The sequence below is a fragment of the Eurosta solidaginis genome, chromosome 2 (genome assembly GCF_040869045.1).
Source record: "Eurosta solidaginis isolate ZX-2024a chromosome 2, ASM4086904v1, whole genome shotgun sequence".
NCBI lineage: Eukaryota > Metazoa > Arthropoda > Insecta > Diptera > Tephritidae > Eurosta > Eurosta solidaginis.
Window position 1 is genome coordinate 63,813,214 of NC_090320.1, and position 20,823 is coordinate 63,834,036.

The 20,823-nt window shown below is 38.2% G+C and overlaps 1 non-coding gene across 1 annotated transcript; it reads right to left on the minus strand.

Moving 5' to 3' along the window:
* Window positions 1-20,107: 20,107 nt before the first annotated feature.
* On the minus strand, window positions 20,108-20,179 carry TRNAP-AGG (transfer RNA proline (anticodon AGG)). Its single transcript has one exon. It is a non-coding gene; the product is annotated as a tRNA-Pro (tRNA).
* Between the last annotated feature and the right edge of the window lie 644 nt (window positions 20,180-20,823).

The window sequence follows — 20,823 nt, forward strand, 5'->3', positions numbered from 1 at the left end:
TTTGTGAAAGAAAAGAAAAATTAAAAGAGAAATTGGCATACAAATCCATAAAATCAAAGATAAAAATTTACACAGAAATCATTGCGAGAAAGTAAATTGCGTTGCGCTTGTGAAACAAAAAAGAAAAGGGAATTATTGTGAAAAGTAAATTTAATTGCTTTTTGTGAAAGAAAAATTAACTAGAAATTAGGAAACAAATCCATAAAATCTAAAGAAAATATTATACAGAAATCATTGGGAAAAGTAAACAGAGTTGTGCCTTGTGGAATAAAAGAAGAACTAAAAGAAATTAGCAATCAAATATAAAAAAAAAAAAACAAAAAATCTTTAGGAAAATGCCAGGATCCGCGGAGGAACTCGTTGATCAATTGAACCAACTTAGGTTGGAATACGGAAATACCCGTCAGGGAAATCTTCCCGTCTCTAATACGACGGCAGTAGAATCAGCAGCTATAGAAGCGTTAGATAGAATGAATAGGACTTCCCCTAATGATTTGCCACCAGACTATAGTGTTACATTAAACGCGCAAAATATAAACGATCTAGATAGGGTACCAGATATGGTAAAATGCCTGAGAGAATTCTCAGGACGACCAGGAGAATTTAGCTCCTGGAGAAAAAGTGTCGACAGAATACTAAAAGCATATGAATCTTTGAAAGACACACCTAAATATTTCGCCATACTACATACAATCAGACACAAAATTGTGGGCGATGCCGACACGGCTCTCGAATCCTATAGTACTCCACTAGATTGGATGCATATTAGAAAGTGCCTCATGATGCACTATTCCGACAAGAAAGATATTGGTACTTTAGAATACCAAATGACCACACTGGCCCAGCGCCACGATGATATCTCTACCTTCTATCAGAAGGTCTATCAACATCTTTCACTAATCCTTGACAAAATTTCTTGTCTCGACCTGGGCGAAGAGTCCATCAGAGCCATGACAAACTCCTACAGAGAGAAAGCTCTGGATACGTTTATTCGCGGGCTTAATGGAGACCTACCCCGTCTCCTCAGTATCCGTGAACCAACCACCCTGCCACAGGCATTGCACCTGTGTCAAAAACTTGATAACATGTCCTTCCGAATGAACCACGCGAACACTGTGAATAGATCAATTATCAATGGACCGCCACGACTACCACGAAATACCACAAATTATAACAATAACAGACCCTTCTATCCCGAGCTGACTTATTCCTTAGCACCAAAACCTAGTTTTGCACCGAGGTTGCAACAGTTTAATCGACAACCAAATAGGTACCCAAATAATCCATTCATTCCACAGACAAATCGTCCTAGCAACTACAATTACCCCGGATATGACCAAGGATTCCGCACGGGATACTACGGCCAAACCAATTATCCCCAGTATAACCCAAATTTCCGTTCGAACCCAACAAGATACAACAATCAAAATAATTACTCCAATAATAACAGAAATAATCTACCACCAAAACCACCAGTACCAATGGATGTAGACCAGTCCATACATTCCAGGCAGGTCAACTATCAAAACCGGCCGCAGAATAACCAAAACAACTTCGCGCAGAAGCGTCCCCTTTCTACCCAACATCCTCACGCACCAAATAAAATGCAAAGAACTTTTTACGCCAATACGGACTACACTAAACCGGATGAATACTACGATCAGGTAGATCCTCACCAAATCTACGAGGATAATCCCGTCCTAACTAATTATGGAAATGAAAATCAACCAGACCACATACCAAAAAGTAACCTTAATTTAATCACAAACAATAATCCGGCCCTGAACGGGCAGGATTGCACCGAACTAGATACTATTCATTTTTCAGACTAACTCCATCTTCACTCCCCTATTACGAGTTCATTGCTAGGAGCGGAGATGGACTAGACTTTCTAATAGATACCGGCTCGAATAAAAATTACATACAATCCTCGAGGATAAGAAATCCAATTCCTAATGAGCATACTTTTAAAGTTAACTCTGTCGCAGGAGACATAGAGATCACTCACCACACGTACGTGGATATTTTCGGACACGGCGTAGGCAAAATTAAATTTTTCATTTTACCAACATTAAACTCCTTTCACGGAATAATAGGTAACGACACGCTCAAACAACTGCAAGCAACAATCCACACTGATAAAAATATGATGACAATTTTCGAAAATATAGTTATCCCTCTAAAACAAAGGGTGTCACAAGAAGTGAATAATGTAGGAATAACAAGTAAGGAAGGCTAAGTTCGGGTGTAACCGAACATAACATACTCAGTTGAGAGCTATGGAGACAAAATAAGGAAAATCAATCTGGGGTAACCCTGGAATGTGGTTGTATAACATGTGTATCAAATGAAAGGTATTAAAGAGTATTTTAAGAGAGAGTAGGCCATAGTTCTATGGATGAACGCCATTTAGGGATATCGCCATAAAGGTAGACCAGGGCTGACTCTAGAATTTGTTTGTACGATATGGGTATCAAATGAAAGGTGTTACTGAGCATTTTAAGAGGGAGTGGGCCTTAGGTCTATCGGTGGACGCCTTTTCGAGATGTCCCCATTAAGGTGGACCAGGGGTGATTCTATAATGTGTTTGTACGATATGGGTATCAAATGAAAGCTGTTAATGAGTATTTTGAAAAGGAGTGATCCTTAGTTCCATAGGTGGACGCCGTTTCGAGATATCGCCATAAAGGTGGACCAGGGGTGTCTCTAGAATGTGTTTGTACGATATGGGAATCAAATGAAAGGTGTTACTGAGCATTTTAAGAGGGAGTGGGCATTAGGTCTATAGGTGGACGCCTTTTCGAGATATCGCCATTAGGGTGGGCCAGGGGTGACTCTAGAATGTTTGTACGGTATGGGTATCAAACGAAAGGTGTTACTGAGCATTTTAAGAGGGAGTGGGCATGAGGTCTATAGGTGGACGCCTTTTCGAGATATCGTCATTAGGGTGGGCCAGGGGTGACTCTAGAATGTGTTTGTACGATATGTGCATCAAACGAAAGGTGTTACTGAGCATTTTAAGAGGGAGTGGGCATTAGGTCTATAGGTGGACGCCCTTTCGAGATATCGCCATTAGGGTGGGCCAGGGGTGACTCTAGAATGTTTGTACGATATGGGTATCAAACGAAAGGTGTTACTGAGCATTTTAAGAAGGAGTGGGCATTAGGTCTATAGGTGGACGCCTTTTCGAGATATCGCCATTAGGGTGGGCCAGGGGTGACTCTGGAATGTGTTTGTACGATATGGGTATCAAATGAAAGGTGGTAAGGAGTATTTTAAAAGGGAGTAATCCTTAGTTCTATAGGTGGACGCCTTTTCGAGATATCGCCATAAAGGTGGACCAAGGGTGACTCTAGAATGTTTGTACGATATGGGTATCAAACGAAAGGTGTTATTGAGCATTTTAAAAGGGAGTGGGCATTAGGTCTATAGGTGGACGCCTTTTCGAGATATCGCCATTAGGGTGGGCCAGGGTGACTCTAGAATGTGTTTGTACGATATGGGTATCAAATGAAAGGTGGTAAAGGGTATTTTAAAAGGGAGTAATCCTTAGTTCTATAGGTGGACGCCTTTTCGAGATATCGCCATAAAGCTGGACCAAGGGTGACTCTAGAATGTTTGTACGGTATGGGTATCAAACGAAAGGTGTTACTGAGCATTTTAAGAGGGAGTGGGCATTAGGTCTATAGGTGGACGCCTTTTCGAGATATCGCCATTAGGGTGGGCCAGGGTGACTCTAGAATGTGTTTGTACGATATGGGTATCAAATGAAAGGTGGTAATGAGTATTTTAAAAGGGAGTAATCCTTAGTTCTATAGGTGGACGCCTTTTCGAGATATCGCCATTAGGGTGGGCCAGGTGTGACTCTAGAATGTTTGTACGATATGGGTATCAAACGAAAGGTGTTATTGAGCATTTTAAGAGGGAGTGGGCATTAGGTCTATAGGTGGACGCCTTTTCGAGATATCGCCATTAGGGTGGGCCAGGGGTGACTCTAGAATGTTTGTACGATATGGGTATCAAACGAAAAGTGTTACTGAGCATTTTAAGAGGGAGTGGACATTAGGTCTATAGGTGGACGCCTTTTCGAGATATCGCCATTAGGGTGGGCCAGGGGTGACTCTAGAATGTTTGTACGATATGGGTATCAAACTAAAGGTGTTACTGAGCATTTTAAGAGGGAGTGGACATTAGGTCTATAGGTGGACGCCTTTTCGAGATATCGCCATTAGGGTGGGCCAGGGTGACTCTAGAATGTGTTTGTACGATATGGGTATCAAACGAAAGGTGTTACTGAGCATTTTAAGAGGGAGTGGACACTAGGTCTATAGGTGGACGCCTTTTCGAGATATCGCCATTAGGGTGGGCCAGGGGTGACTCTAGAATGTTTGTACGATATGGGTATCAAACGAAAGCTGTTACTGAGCATTTTAACAGGGAGTGGGCATTAGGTCTATAGGTGGACGCCTTTTCGAGATATCGCCATTAGGGTGGGCCAGGGGTGACTCTAGAATGTTTGTACGATATGGGTATCAAACGAAAGGTGTTACTGAGCATTTTAAGAGGGAGTGGACACTAGGTCTATAGGTGGACGCCTTTTCGAGATATCGCCATTAGGGTGGGACAGGGGTGACTCTGGTATGTTTTTGTACGATATGGATATCAAATTAAAGGTATTAATGAAGGTTTTAAAAGCGAGTGGCCCTTAGATGTATATGTGAAGGCGTTCTCGCGATATCGACCAAAATGTGGACCAGGTGATCCAGAAAATCATCTGTCGGGTACTGCTAATTTATTTATACATGCAATACCACTAACAGTATTCCTGCCAAAATTCCAAGGGCTGTTGATTTCGCCTTGTAGAACTTTTTCATTTTCTTCTACTTAATATGGTAGGTGTCACACCCATTTTACAAAGTTTTTTCCAAAGTTATATTTTGCGTCAATAAACCAATCCAGTTACCATGTTTCATCACTTTTTTCGTATTTGGTATAGAATTATGGCATTTTTTTCATTTTTCGTAATTTTCGATATCGATAAAGTGGGCGTGGTTATGGTCAGATTTCGCCCATTTTTTATACCAAGAAAAAGTGAGCTCAGGTAAGTACGTGGGCTAAGTTTAGTGAAGATATATCGGATTTTGCTCAAGTTATTGTGTTAATGGCCGAGCGGAAGGACAGACGGTGGACTGTGTATAAAAACTGGGCGTGGCTTCCACCGATTTCGCCCATTTTCACAGAGAACAGTTACCGTCATAGAATCTATGCTCCTACCAAATTTGAGAAGGATTGGTAAATTTTTGTTCGACTTATGGCAATAAAAGTATTCTAGACAAACTAAATGAAAATGGGCGGAGCCACGCCCATTTTGAAATTTTCTTTTATTTTTGTATTTTGTTGCATCATATCATTACTGGAGTTGAATTTTGACTTAATTTACTTATATACAGTAAAGATATTAAATTTTTTGTTAAAATTTGAATTTAAAAAATTTTTTTTATAAAAAGTGGGCGTGTTCTTCATCCAATTTTGCTAATTTTTATTTAGCACATATAGAGTAATAGTGGTAACGTTCCTGCCAAATTTCATCATGATATCTTCAACGACTGCCAAATTACAGCTTGCAAAACTTTTAAATTACCTTCTTGTAAAAGTGGGCGGTGCCACGCCCATTGTCCAAAATCTTACTAATTTTCTATTCTGCGTCATAACGTTAACCCATCTACCAAGTTTCGTCGCTTTATCTGTCTTTGGTAATGAATTGTTGCACTTTTTCGGTTTTTCGAAATTTTCGATATCGAAAAAGTGGGCGTGGTTATAGTTCGATATCGTTCATTTTAAATAGCGATCTGAGATGAGTGCTCAGGAACCTACATACCAAATTTCATCAAGATACCTCAAAATTTACTCAAGTTATCGTGTTAACGGACGGACGGACGGACGGACGGACGGACGGACATGCCTCAATCAAATTTTTTTTCGATCCTGATTATTTTGATATATGGAAGTCTATATCTATCTCGATTCCTTTATATATGTACAACCAACCGTTATCCAATCAAACTTAATATACTCTGTGAGCTCTACTCAACTGAGTATAAAAATACCACATCTTTCTGCCGAAATTCAATCAAACACAAGTAGGAAGGCTAAGTTCGGGTGTAACCGAACATTACATACTCAGTTGAGAGCTATGGAGACAAAATAAGGAAAATCACCATGTAGGAAAATGAACCTAGGGTAACCCTGGAATGTGGTTGTATGACATGTGTATCAAATGGAAGGTATTAAATAGTATTTTAAGAGAGAGGAGCCATAGTTCTATGGATGGACGCCATTTAGGGATATCGCCATAAAGGTGGACCAGGGCTGACTCTAGAATGTGTTTGTACGATATGGGTATCAAATGAAAGGTGATAATGAGTATTTTAAAAGGGAATGGGCTTTAGTTCTATAGGTGAACGCCTTTTCGAGAAATCCCCATAAAGGTGGACCAGGGGTGACTCTAGAATATGTTTGTACGATATGGGTATCAAATGAAAGCTGTTAATGAGCATTTTGAAAAGGAGTGATCCTTAGTTCCCTAGGTGGACGGCGTTTCGAGATATCGCCATAAAGGTGGACCAGGGGTGTCTCTAGTTGTACGATATGGGAATCAAATGAAAGGTGTTACTGAGCGTTTTAAGAGGGAGTGGGCATTAGGTCTATAGGTGGACGCCTTTTCGAAATGTCGCCATTAGGGTGGGCCGAGGGTGACTCTAGAATGTGTTTGTACGATATGGGTATCAAACGAAAGGTGTTACTGAGCATTTTAAGAGGGAGTGGGCATTAGGTCCATAGGTGGACGCCTTTTCGAGATATCGCCATTAGGGTGGGCCAGGGGTGACTCTGGAATGTGTTTGTACGATATGGGTATCAAATGAAAGGTGGTAATGAGTATTTTAAAAGGGAGTAATCCTTAGTTCTATAGGTGGACACCTTTTCGAGATATCGCCATAAAGGTGGACCAAGGGTGACTCTAGAATGTTTGTACGATATGGGTATCAACCGAAAGGTGTTACTGAGCATTTTAAGAGGGAGTGGGCACTAGGTCTATAGGTGGACGCCTTTTCGAGTTATCGCCATTAGGGTGGGCCAGGGGTGACTCTAGAATGTTTGTACGATATGGGTATCAAACGAAAGGTGTTACTGAGCAGTTTAAGAGGGAGTGGGCATTAGGTCTACAGGTGGACGCCTTTTCGAGATATCGCCATTAGGGTGGGCCAGGGGTGACTCTAGAATGTTTGTACGATATGGGTATCAAACGAAAGGTGTTACTGAGCATTTTAAGAGGGAGTGGGCATTAGGTCTATAGGTGGACGCCTTTTCGAGATATCGCCATTAGGGTGGGCCAGGGGTGACTCTAGAATGTTTGTACGATATGGGTATCAAAGGAAAGGTGTTACTGAGCATTTTAAGAGGAAGTGGACATTAGGTCTATAGGTGGACGCCTTTTCGAGATAACGCCATTAGGGTGGGCCAGGGGTGACTCTAGAATGTTTTTACGATATGGGTATCAAACGAAAGGTGTTACTGAGCATTTTAATAGGGAGTGGGCATTAGGTCTATAGGTGCACGCCTTTTCGAGATATCGCCATTAGGGTGGGCCAGGGTTGAATCTAGAATGTGTTTGTACGATATGGATATCAAATTAAAGGTATTAATGAAGGTTTTAAAAGCGAGTGGCCCTTAGATGTATATGTGAAGGCGTTCTCGCGATATCGACCAAATGTGGATAAGGTGATCCAGAAAATCATCTGTCGGGTACTGCTAATTTATATATATATTCAATAACACTAACAGTATTCCTGCCAAGATTCCAAGGGCTGTTGATTTCGCCTTGTAGAACTTTTTCATTTTCTTCTACTTAATATGGTAGGCGTCACACCCATTTTACAAAGTTTTTTCCAAAGTTATATTTTGCGTCAACAAACCAATCCAGTTACCATGTTTCATCCCTTTTTTCGTATTTGGTATAGAATTATGGCATTTTTTTTAATTTTTCGTAATTTTCGATATCGATAAAGTGGGCGTGGTTATGGCCGGATTTCGGCCATTTTTTATACCAAGATAAAGTGAGTTCAGATAAGTACGTGGGCTAAGTTTAGTAAAGATATATCGGTTTTTGCTCAAGTTATTGTGTTAACGGCCGAGCGGAAGGACAGACGGTGGACTGTGTATAAAAACTAGGCGTGGCTTCCACCGATTTCGCCCATTTTCACAGAGAACAGTTAACGTCATAGAATCTATGCTCCTACCAAATTTCAAAAGGATTGGTAAATTTTTGTTCGACTTATGGCATTAAAAGTATTCTAGACACACTAAATGAAAATGGGCGGAGCCACGCCCATTTTGAAATTTTCTTTTATTTTTGTATTTTGTTGCATCATATCATTACTGGAGTTGAATTTTGACTTAATTTACTTATATACAGTAAAGATATTAAATTTTTTGTTAAAATTTGAATTTAAAAAAAATTTTTTTTAAAAAGTGGGCGTGTTCTTCATCCAATTTTGCTAATTTTTATTTAGCACATATATAGTAATAGTAGTAACGTTCCTGCCAAATTTCATCATGATATCTTCAACGACTGCCAAATTACAGCTTGCAAAACTTTTAAATTACCTTCTTATAAAAGTGGGTGGTGCCACGCCCATTGTACAAAATCTTACTAATTTTCTATTCTGCGTCATAACGTCAACCTATCTACCAAGTTTCATCGCTTTAACCACCTTTGGCAATGAATTATCGCATTTTTTCGGTTTTTCGAAATTTTCGATATCGAAAAAGTGGGCGTGGTTATAGTCCGATATCGTTCATTTTAAATAGCGATCTGAGATGAGTGCTCAGGAACCTACATACCAAATTTCATCAAGATACCTCAAAATTTACTCAAGTTATCGTGTTAACGGACGGACGGACGGACGGACGGACGGACATGGCTCAATCAAATTTTTTTTGGATCCTGATTATTTTGATATATGGAAGTCTATATCTATCTCGATTCCTTTATATATGTACAACCAACCGTTATCCAATCAAACTTAATATACTCTGTGAGCTCTGCTCAACTGAGTATAATTAATGGCATAATTGGGAAATGTCCCAATCTGTTCTCGGATCCCGACGAAAAACTAACATATACTACTTTAGTAAAGGGCGAAATCCGCACTACCAGCGACACACCCGTATATTCCAAGCCTTATCCTTATCCAATGGCGCTTAAAGAGGAAATAGAAAGGCAAATAGAGGAACTCCTAGATAACGGGATAATTAGGAGATCAAAATCCCCCTATAACTCACCAGTCTGGATAGTCGACAAAAAGTTGGACGCCTCTGGTAAAAAGAAATACCGGATGGTGATCGACTATCGAAAGCTCAATTCAATTACAATCCCCGATAAGTACCCTATACCAGAAATAAATGAGGTTTTTGCAAACCTCGGAAATAATTCACTATTTACCGTTGTTGATCTTAAAAGCGGATTTCATCAGATTCCACTTCGTGAGTCCGATATCGAGAAAACGGCATTTTCCGTAAACAACGGAAAGTACGAATTTCTCCGATTGCCATTTGGGCTTAAGAATGCCCCTTCCACATTTCAACGGGCACTGGATGATATCCTCCGGCAACATATCGGTGTAAGATGTTACGTCTACATCGATGATGTAATAATATTTGGGAAAAACGAAGAGGAACACTTAAAAAATATTGAATTAGTGTTCAGAACCCTAGAGAGTGCAAACATGAAAATACAGCTAGACAAGTGCGAGTTTGCCAAACAGGAAGTAGAATTCCTGGGGTACGTTGTTACCCCGGAAGGAATAAAAACAAACCCAAAAAAGGTAGAAGCCATAGTTAATATGCCTCCTCCTAAAAATCTTAAGGAACTTCGTTCGTTCCTTGGCATGGCAGGCTATTATAGAAGATTTATTCAGGACTTTGCCAAGATCGCCAAGCCGCTTACGGCCATTTTGCGAGGCGAATTTGGAAATATTTCCAAAAACGCATCAAGGAAGCAATTCATTACCCTAGATCAGGAAGCATTAAATGCATTCGACAAAATAAAAAACACCCTTACTTCACCGGACATCGTTCTGTCCCATCCGAATTTTGAAAAGGACTTCGAACTGACCACGGACGCATCCGACTTCGCAATAGGCGCCGTACTATCACAAAATAAAAAACCCATAACATACATATCCAGAACCCTCAACAAAACTGAAGAATCTTATGCAACCAATGAAAAGGAGATGCTGGCCATTATATGGTCCTTAAGCTCCTTAAGGAACTACTTGTACGGGTCAAGAAAAGTAAATATATTTACCGACCACCAACCGCTTACATACGCTTTAAGTACAAGGAATACGAATAGCAAAATGAAACGATGGAAAGCAATCCTGGAGGAATATAATTACGAACTGAAGTATAAACCAGGGTACTCCAACTTGGTCGCAGACGCCTTATCAAGGATACCTCCCCAAATAAATTCCCTCACTCCCACAATCCACAGTGACGAGAGCTCAAGCCATAACCTCATACCATGTACAGAGGCCCCAATAAACGTTTTTAAAAATCAAATATTTTTCAAGCAAGACGAAACATCTTCATATCAATTTAAAATAATATTTCCAACAATCCATCGTCACATAATTACAGAACCCCAATATGACAATCAAATTCTCACTACGCACCTAAAACGATACCTTAACCCCTCCGTCATCAACGGAATCAACACAGATGAAAGGATAATGGGCATGATCCAAAACATCTATCCACTACATTTTAGTAACTATAAGATACGCTATACCCAAAAATTAGTTGACGACATCACCAACGAACAGGACCAGGAAAACACCATTTTAGACATCCATAAACGCGCACACAGAAATGCAGTTGAAAACAAAGTACAGATTCTGGAAAAAAGCTATTTCCCAGGAATGCTCAGCAAAATAAAAAGAATTGTAACTAATTGCACAACTTGCAAAGAAAACAAATACGAACGCCATCCCAACCAACCCAAAATTGGCGAGACGCCATTACCCACATATCCCGGACACACGGTCCACATAGACATTTTTTTAACAGAAGGTAAAGTAATTATGACTGCCCTGGACAAATTTACGAAATACGTACAAACAAGGAAGCTTTCAAGCAGGGCAATAGTAGACGCTAGAGGTCCTTTAAGAGACTTGATTTTCTATTTCGGAGTGCCAAAACTGATTGTAATCGACAACGAACCTTCATTGAATTCTAGTTCAATTAAATTTATGATGACGGACGAGTTGGGAATAGAAGTTTTTACAATACCACCATACAAAAGCCAGGCAAACGGGCAAGTAGAAAGGTTCCATTCTACTCTGGTGGAAATAATGCGTTGCCTCAAAGAGAATGGAGGACACAGGAACTTTGACGAGCTCCTAGAAAGAGCTGTGTCGGAATACAATCATACTATCCATTCTGTGACTAAAAAGAGGCCAGTAGATTTATATTTCGGTAGAAACGTTACGTTTACTCCAGAAGATATAGAAAGAAGTAGGCAAAGTAACTTAGAGAAACTGGCACTTAAACAGAGAAAGGACATAGAATACCACAACAGAAAGAAACATAACGTAAAATCATATTTACCAGGTCAAATCATTTACGTCAAGAAAAACAGGAGGTTAGGGACTAAATTAAGTAAGCCATATACTAAGGAAATAGTTAAGGAAGATCGAAATAGTACAGTAATTACCGAAAAGGGACAAATAGTACACAAAAGTAGGATACGCAACTAATTAAACGATGTGTAAAACTTCTTCTTTGCAGATTTTTCATACCGCTCTGCTTAGCAGAGGTACAAATACTCGACTACTCTAACTCCCAACTTGTAACAATAGAAAAAGGAACAGCCAAACTACAGACCGGAACATTTAGATTAATACACGAAATCGACATTGACAAATACAACGAAATCCTGGAGCATATAGAACTGAAAACACAAGCAGAAGAACTCTATAAAAATCCCAATTATCCCTTCTTACCCCTTCTCATATCACAAATTAAGGCTCATCTAAATAATCTAAAAATAGAAGGAAGATCGAAAAGGTCACTAAATTTCATAGGTAGTGCGTGGAAATGGATCGCAGGAAATCCAGACCACGAGGATCATGAAATAGTTTTGAATAAATTAAATAACGTCCTTGAAAATAATAAGAATCAGGTTATTATTAACAAACTAACAATAAAAAAGATAAATGAAATTACAAATATTACAAACAATATTACCAAGGAATTGCAAAATGACAAAAGCAGGGAAATAGAAGCATTTTTGAAATTGAAATACAAATTAGAAATTTTAAAGGAAGAAATCATAAATATAGCATATGCAATTCATTGGGCTAAAGCCAATATAGTAAACTCATATATTATGTCAAGTGAAGAAGTAGACATTGCCAAACAGATTTTCGAAAAAGATAATATTCCGTTTATAAATTTGGATGAAGCTTTAGAATTTTCACAAATTAAAATAGCAACAAATGGCAAAATTATCATTTATATCATAAGTCTACCCACGGTAGAAGAACAAACTTGTAAAACAATAGACATTAGAGCAATAAAGAAAAACAATAAGATTAATAAAATAAATTTCGAATCAATACTTACCTGTGAAAGAAACCTTTATGGCATACAAAAAGAATGTAAACAATACAACTCAATTCAAATATGTTCAAAAAATAATTTATTAGATTTAAGTAGGGACTATTGTATAAGTAATCTCCTAAACAGCCGCTTGCCGAACTGCACAGTGACCAACAGTCAACACATACCGGAAGTTGAAGCACTCTCACCAGACATCCTATTTTCGAACGACTTTAAAGGAGAAATCGTAATAAACGAATAAACTACATCCCTTAACGGCACATTTATAATACACTACAACAACGCTACAATTATAATCAACGGGAAAAAATTTTCCAATACAGAAAAGCGCACAAGCAAGCCCCTACCCGCTATACTTCAGCCATTTTCAGAATCAAATAGAACCGAAGAAATATTGTCCCTACAAATGCTAAAGCAGATAAACATAAATAACACCAAACTAATAGAATACACAAAATCTGCAAATCATTTCAACTATGCTACTAATATCAGTATCGCACTGGTAGCTATAATCATTATTATATCCATTACAAGGTCAAGATTACCCCCCAAAAAGGTCAACCAGCAGCAGCCCATCGAACTGACAGAGGCTGCAATAGAGGGGCTAAATCAAATATTTCCAAAACCCAGCACCTCAAACGCGGACGTTTGAATTTCAGGGGGGGAGCTGTTAGCACGACGCACGCCAAATAGTAAAGCAAGAAGACACTTGTTGCACAAGCTGGTAAACAAAATTCCATAACGAAACATAACACCACGAAAATAACTAAAATGCAGCAAGCGGTGAGAAATGCATCGTCAACATTTCAACCAAGTCATAACATCACGAAAATAAGCAGAAATGCAGCAAGCGGTGGGAAGCGCATCGTCAGCGAATTCACAAAGCGGCAACAGCAGCGCAGTCGGTAGAGCGGCGACAAAATAAGTTAATTGTAAGAAAATAAATAATATTTGTAAAAGTTAGTTCTAACTCTGACATTGAGTAATAAAGGAGCCATAGCTCCCAATAAAAACATTTTTTTTCAACTAAATAACCTTTAGTAATTTAACTTGTATACATAAAACCAGTTGCGCGGTTGCATTTTATCAGAGTTTCCATAGTAAAATTTTATTATCAGTTATTTGTATACAATATTTTACTTTTGGAAACTCTGTTCGATCGTCATCGTGTCGTGATCACGGTCGTTAAAAAACGAGCAATGATCGTCTGATGGTGGTCCGCAAACGCATTGCAAAGGAGTATTATTAGAGTACTCCAACCTGAAGAAAATGGAACACGTAATCCAACAATTTTTGCAGGGTGGTTTTATGTATACATATTATAATTAGTTTCTTTATTCACGTATGCGTATGCGTATTATATTAGTTTCTTTATTCACGCAAATGCTAAATAACATAAGAATATTCGTAGTATAAAATATAAAAGTTGTATTGCCCCTCTTCATTTACTTTCATTTTAAATTAAATTCACTCCGATAATTCTTTCCGACACAATTCCTCTTTAGTACTTTGGCATATGATCCTCTGTGGGTGCTCCATGGAGTACTACAGTGAAAGTACTTTGGAAAGTACTCTGACGTATGTACTCTATGGAATACTCACAAACAAAGCGAGAGTGGGATCACCTACTCCTCTCCTAGGACATCGCAATGTTAATTGGAGCACATTTTTTGTATGAATACAGATTAGTTTTGGAACACTCCTATACTCCTAAAGGAGTATTCCTTACACTATTTATGGAGTTCTCGCGTTTTTTGAAGGGTTGGTGTTGTCCTATATAAAAGCCCAAAATAGTGTGAACTTCACCCAAAGTAGCGCTAAAAAAACCATCTCTTAAAATAGCATTTGAATCAAATTAGAAAAAAAAATTGGATATTGCTTTGACCGGGATTTGAACCCAAGACGTTCGGTATGAAAGGCGGATCCCGCTACCACCTCACCACTGCGCCTTCTTGATCACATGTAACATTGCTCAACACAACGAGCGTAGACCCCAAAATAAGTTTTGATATCACTCCAAAAAGTGTAATCCTGTACAATTGCCCCAAACTTTTTCCACTATTTTGGTGCTAAATTTGAAAGTGCACTAAATTTAATTTTGATATTACCCCTAAAAAATATTAAGTACTACACTAAATTTTTTTGTGTATAGTAAAGGAAAGGAAATGTGTAAACTTGAATTTCAACCACTGTGATGGAGGGAGAAATTTTGTCGAATATTAATCTTTGCATAGAATGTGGTATAAATAAATAAATAAATGTAAGGCGCGATAACCTCCGAAGAGATCTAAGGCCGAGCTTCTCTTCCAACTTGCTTCGTGCTTCTCTTGATTTTCCCTACAAATTGGCTGGACGGGACCTACGTGTTTTATGCCGACTCCGAACGGCATCAGCAAGGCAGATGAGTTTTCACAGAGAGCTTTTCATGGCAGAAATACACCCGGAGCACTTGCCAAACACTGCCGAGGGGCGACCCCGCTTAGAAAAATTTTCTTTTATTGAAAAACCTTATTTCTAAAATTTTGACCCAGGGCATACAGTGTGGTAGGCGGAGCACGCTACCATCACACCACGGTGGCCGCCATAGAATGTGGTTTATATGATCTAAATACTTGGTTGGAACGAATGGCTCGGAAAGGTCCTTCCTTATCCGTACAGAGCTGGTTGTGTTGTTGAACTTCATTTGGCAAAGTCTTATTAGCTTTTCAGTGAACCCAAATTCAGACAAAGCTGAATTCAAGCAACTACTTTGCACGCCGCGTTCCTACCGTGGGAATATTCTAAGCCATTTAATCCCCTGAGGGTTATATGAAGAGGTTCAACATAATAGGGAAGCACTGAAGCAGTACTCTGTTATGTTTAACCACGATTTTAACTGCGTGCATTGAGTTTTGTAATCATACTAGCAGACTCGGCACACGTTGCTCTGCCCAACTTTGGTCTATCTGCGTAAATTTTAACTTTTGATGTCTTACTCTCAGTCTCCCCCCTGTTAATGTTGTTGTGGTAGCGCCCGCATCCATTTTCTTTATCCTTTTATTCACTCCTCTATCTGCGGCACTTTCTCCCTCTCCGTATTTCTTTTCTCTCTAGTTCTCTTTCCTTCTCCCTCCCCCGCTCAATATATCCTTATCAGTCTATCTTTTTCTAACACTATGTCTTTCTCAGTCTTTCTCTCCTTCCATCGTTTCACTTCTCGCCAGCTCCTTTAATTCTTCTCCATCCCTTACTCCCAGTCCCATTCGCAGCCCCTTTAAAAGGACGGCTAAATTTGTAACTATCTGCACTTATGAAATGTTTGGAAAGAAAATAAGTATTGCTAAATTTCAGTATGCATTATACTCATTTTCAGCTGAAATGTGTTTCTCCATTCTATCTCTACACTATTCTCCACTTCTCCGAAAAGTGTGTGAGTCCACTATGCATAGCAACCGATTCATCTAAAAATTATGAACTATTACCAACAGAGGCACGTATATCAGTTGTATATGCAGTGAAACTCCTTATAACCGGACATTCACCGTCGCAGTGTTTTTGTCCGGCTATGGGAGATGTCCGCTTATAAGGGATGAAGTCACAAAATATATACCACACATATAAATTGTATTGTACATAGTTTATTTAAGAAATTTTTGGAAGTAAATAATATTTGCATACTTTCGTATTACATATAAATACATATACATATATCGATTAAGTACATTGTACAAGTCTTTACATTTCAACACTAGTTTGATTGAAAAAATTGGGTAATGCTTTATTGCTTAAACATTGCTTGATTTAATTTAAAATGTTCATTTTCAAAGTGACTCTCGATATTTTTAATGCGCTGAAAAGCTACATAGTCATTTTGTAGAAATTGTTTCAAGCGCGCAACAAGTTTTAAAGCCTCATCATATGATGTTATAGGCTCAATTATTTCTTCTGAAAATTCATCGCGTTATCTAAAAACATGATAATTTTTCGATTCTGGGCTTTCATTCTTCGATTGAACTGCTGCAGCCATTCACATATTACTTCTCGAGTCATCCATGCTTTTTTATTAGACTTCCAATCCACTGGCAGTTTTGCGATTGGAACATGTTTAAAAGATCGAGGACGGGCTGCTTTACTTATAACCAAAAGAAGCTCCTTATCTCCAGCCATGTTAGCACAGAACAAAATTGTGAGTCTCTCCTTTGACAGTTTACCGCCCTCGCATTTTTCGGATTTAAGACCGAGGGTTTTGTCAGGTAAGGCACGGAAGTCCACTTCCGTCTGCGTTGTAAATGTTATGAGGCTTGTAACCGGTCAAGAGAGATGGCAGTTTTATCCTAAACTGCTCGACACTATCCTGGTTTACATCTGCAACTTCACCAGATATGCATTTGAAAGCAACATTATTATTATCACTATACTTTACATTTTTGCAGCTCCACGTACTGATAATTTATCTTTTTCGAAAACATTAATAATTTCCATTTTTTCTTTAATAGAAAGTAACTTCTTTTTCGACGCCATATTATTACGAACTTTGAACGCAACCATTCGCATGCAACTGACTTAACAAACTGTATGGAAAACAAGAAAGCGAAGGTTAAGTTCGGATGTAACCGAACATTACATACTCATTTGAGAGCTATGGTGACAACATACGGGAAAATGAACCGAGGGTAACCCTGGAATGTGTTTGTATGACATGTGTATCAAATGAAAGGCATTAAAGAGTATTTTATGAGGGGTGGGCCATAGTTCTATAGGTGGACGCCATTTAGGGATATAGCCATAAAGGTGCATCAAGATTGACTCTAGAATTTGTTTGTACAATATGGGTATCAAAAGAAAGGTGTTAATGAGTATTTTAAAAGGGAGTGATCCTTAGTTCCATAGGTGGACGCCGTTTTGAGATATCGCCATAAAGGTGGACCAGAGGTGACCCTAGAATTTGTTTGTACGATATGGGTATCAAATTAAAGGTATTAATGGGGGTTTTAAAAGGGAGTGGTGGTAGTTGTATAGGTGGTCGCGTTTTCGAGATATCGGTATAAAGGTGGACCAGGGGTGACTCTAGAATGCGTTTGTACAATATGGGTATCAAACGAAAAGTGCTAATGAGTATTTTAAAAGGGAGTGGGCCTTAGTTCTATAGGTGGACGCCTTTTCGAGGTATCGCAATAAAGGTGAACCAGGGGTGACTCTAGACTTTGTTTGTACGATATGGGTATCACATGAAAGGTGTTAATGAGTATTTTTAAAAGCGAGTTGGCCTTCGTTCTATAGGTGGTCGCCTTTTCGAAATATCGCCATAAAGGTGGACCAGGGGTGACTCCAGAATGTGTTTATACGATATGGGTATCCAATGAAAGGTGCTAATGAGTATTTTAAAAGGGCGTGGGGCTTAGTTCTATAGGTGGACGCCTTTTCGAGATATCGCCATAAAGGTGGTCCGAGGGTGACTCTAGAATGTGTTTGTACGATATTGGTATCAAATTAAAGGTATTAATGAGAGTTTTAAAAGGGAGTGGTGGTAGTTGTATATGTGAAGGCGTTTTCCAAATATCGGCCAAAATGTGGAGCAGGGTGACCCAGAACATCATCTGTTGGATACCGCTAATTTATTTATATATGTAATACCTGCCAAGTTTTCAAGGGTTTTTTATTTCGACCTGCAGAACTTTTTCATTTTCTCCTACTTAACATGGTAAGTGTCACAATCATTTTACAAAGTTATTTCTAAAGTTATATTTCGCGTCAATAAACCAATCCAATTACCATGTTTCATCCCTTTTTTCGTATTTGGTATAGAATTATGGCATTTTTTATCATGTTTCGAAATTTTCGATATCGAAAAAGTGGGCGTGGTCATAGTCGGATTTCATTCATTTTTTATACCAAGATAAAGTGAGTTCAGATAAGTACGGGAACTAAGTTCAGTAAAGATATATCCATTGTTGCTCAAGTTATCGTGTTAACGGCCATGCGGAAGGACAGACGGACGACTGTGTATAAAAACTGGGCGTGGCTTCTACCGATTTCGCCAATTTTCACAGAAAACAGTTAACGTCATAAAATCTATGCCCACACCAAATTTCAAAAGGATTGGTAAATTTTTGTTCGACTTATGGCATTAAAAGTATCCTAGACAAATTAAATGAAAAAGGGCGGGGCCACGCCCATTTTGAAATTTTCTTTTATTTTTGTATTTTGTTGCACCATATCATTACTGGAGTTGAATGTTGACATAATTAACTTATATACTGCAAAGATATTAAATTTTTTGTTAAAATTTTACTTTAAAAAAATTTTTTTTAAAGGTGGGCGTGGTCCTTCTCCGATTTTGCAAATTTTTTTTAAGCGTACATATAGTAATAGGAGTAACGTTCCTGCCAAATTTCATCATGATATCTTCAACGACTGCCAAATTACAGCTTGCAAAATTTTAAATTATCTTCTTTTAAAAGTGGGCGGTGCTACGCCCATTGTCCAAAATTTTTCTAATTTTCTATTCTGCGTCATAAGTTCAACTCACCTACCAAGCTTCATCGCTTCATCTGTCTTTGGTAATGAATTATCGCACTTTTTCGGTTTTTCGAAATTTTCGATATCGAAAAAGTGGGCGTGGTTATAGTCCGATATCGTTCATTTTAAATAGCGATCTGAGATGAGTGCTCAGGAACCTACACACCATTTCATCAAGATACCTCAAAATTTACTCAAGTTATCGTGTTAACGGACGGACGGACATGGCTCAATCAAATTTTTTTTCTACGCTGATGATTTTGATATATGGAAGTCTATATCTATCTCGATTCCTTTATACCTGTACAACCAACCGATCAAACTTAATATACTCTGTGAGCTCTGCTCAACTGAGTATAAATATCCTTAATTTGAAACACACGGCTTGAATGTGTGCATACATGTTAAAAGGGGAATCACCTATTTCATTTTTATAATGAACAACAAAGCTTGCCTGTGATATTTTTGAATTTTGTCCGTTTATGAGAAATTTTTTTATGAAAATGGTTTGAAATACTTTGTCCGCGTCCGGTTATTAGAGTGTCCGTTTATTAGGATATTTGTATGAAAAAAATGAATGAAAAACCTGTGTGCCCAAAATTTGTCCGGTTATTATAGCTGTCCGGTTATAAGGACTGTCCGTAATGGGGAATTTCACTGTACATGTAAAATAACTCGGCTTAAGTATTAAGGTTAAAATTAATTAAATGTCTGGTGAAGTTTTAAAAATAACAGGATTGCGAGTTAAATTTAAGATTTGTGTCGTAAACCTGAAATATAAATATGACAAAGCGAGTGAGTACTATCAGACCGATTTCTTTAATACTACAAATATGTGTAATGGTATGAGTCAATAAATATGGACTAGTTTTTTTAGTTAATTTATTACAAATAGAAAAGGAATTTGTTTTAAAAAATTACACAATTTGGGCTCGTCCGGGATTTGAACCCGGGACCTCCCGCACCCTAAGCGGAAATCATACCCCTAGACCAACGAGCCAGTTATCCATCAGCTGCTCAATGTCGTATAGCCGCCTCATTTGGAGGGAGGCAAATAAACACATAAATATGTATGTACATAAAATAAAGAAACGATGAAAAGAAAACTGAAAACAACTGATCTCAATTATTCGTGATATTTTGTGTAATTTCTACGTTTGTGTGTAGATATGTATATACGTATACACTGTTTCCAAGCACATAAATTTTGTTAGTCTCAGACACGTAAATAAAAAAATCTTATGTATATTATAGTTTCTTTAATAAATTAACTCTAGAGTTTATTTTGTTTTATGTTTGTTATATTTTTGCTTCACCGGCAAACTTTTAAAATTTTTTATCGACGCACAGTGGCGCCTTTTGAGTTTTTTCTTTACAAAAATCATAACTTTTGAACCAAGGAAGATATTTTTAAAATTGTAAATGCAAATGAAAGCCAATTACTTGAAGTATGAATGTCACATATACAGGGTGCTTCAAAAAAATTCGTCAAATTCGAAAATTTTTGAAAAATGCAAAAACAAAATTTTTTGGTAAAAAATAAAAAAAATAAAATGAGATTTGTCTCATAATGACGTATTTAAGCATTTAATAAGATAAACTAATGATTTTGATAAGATAGCGTGGCACTGCCCACTTATGATA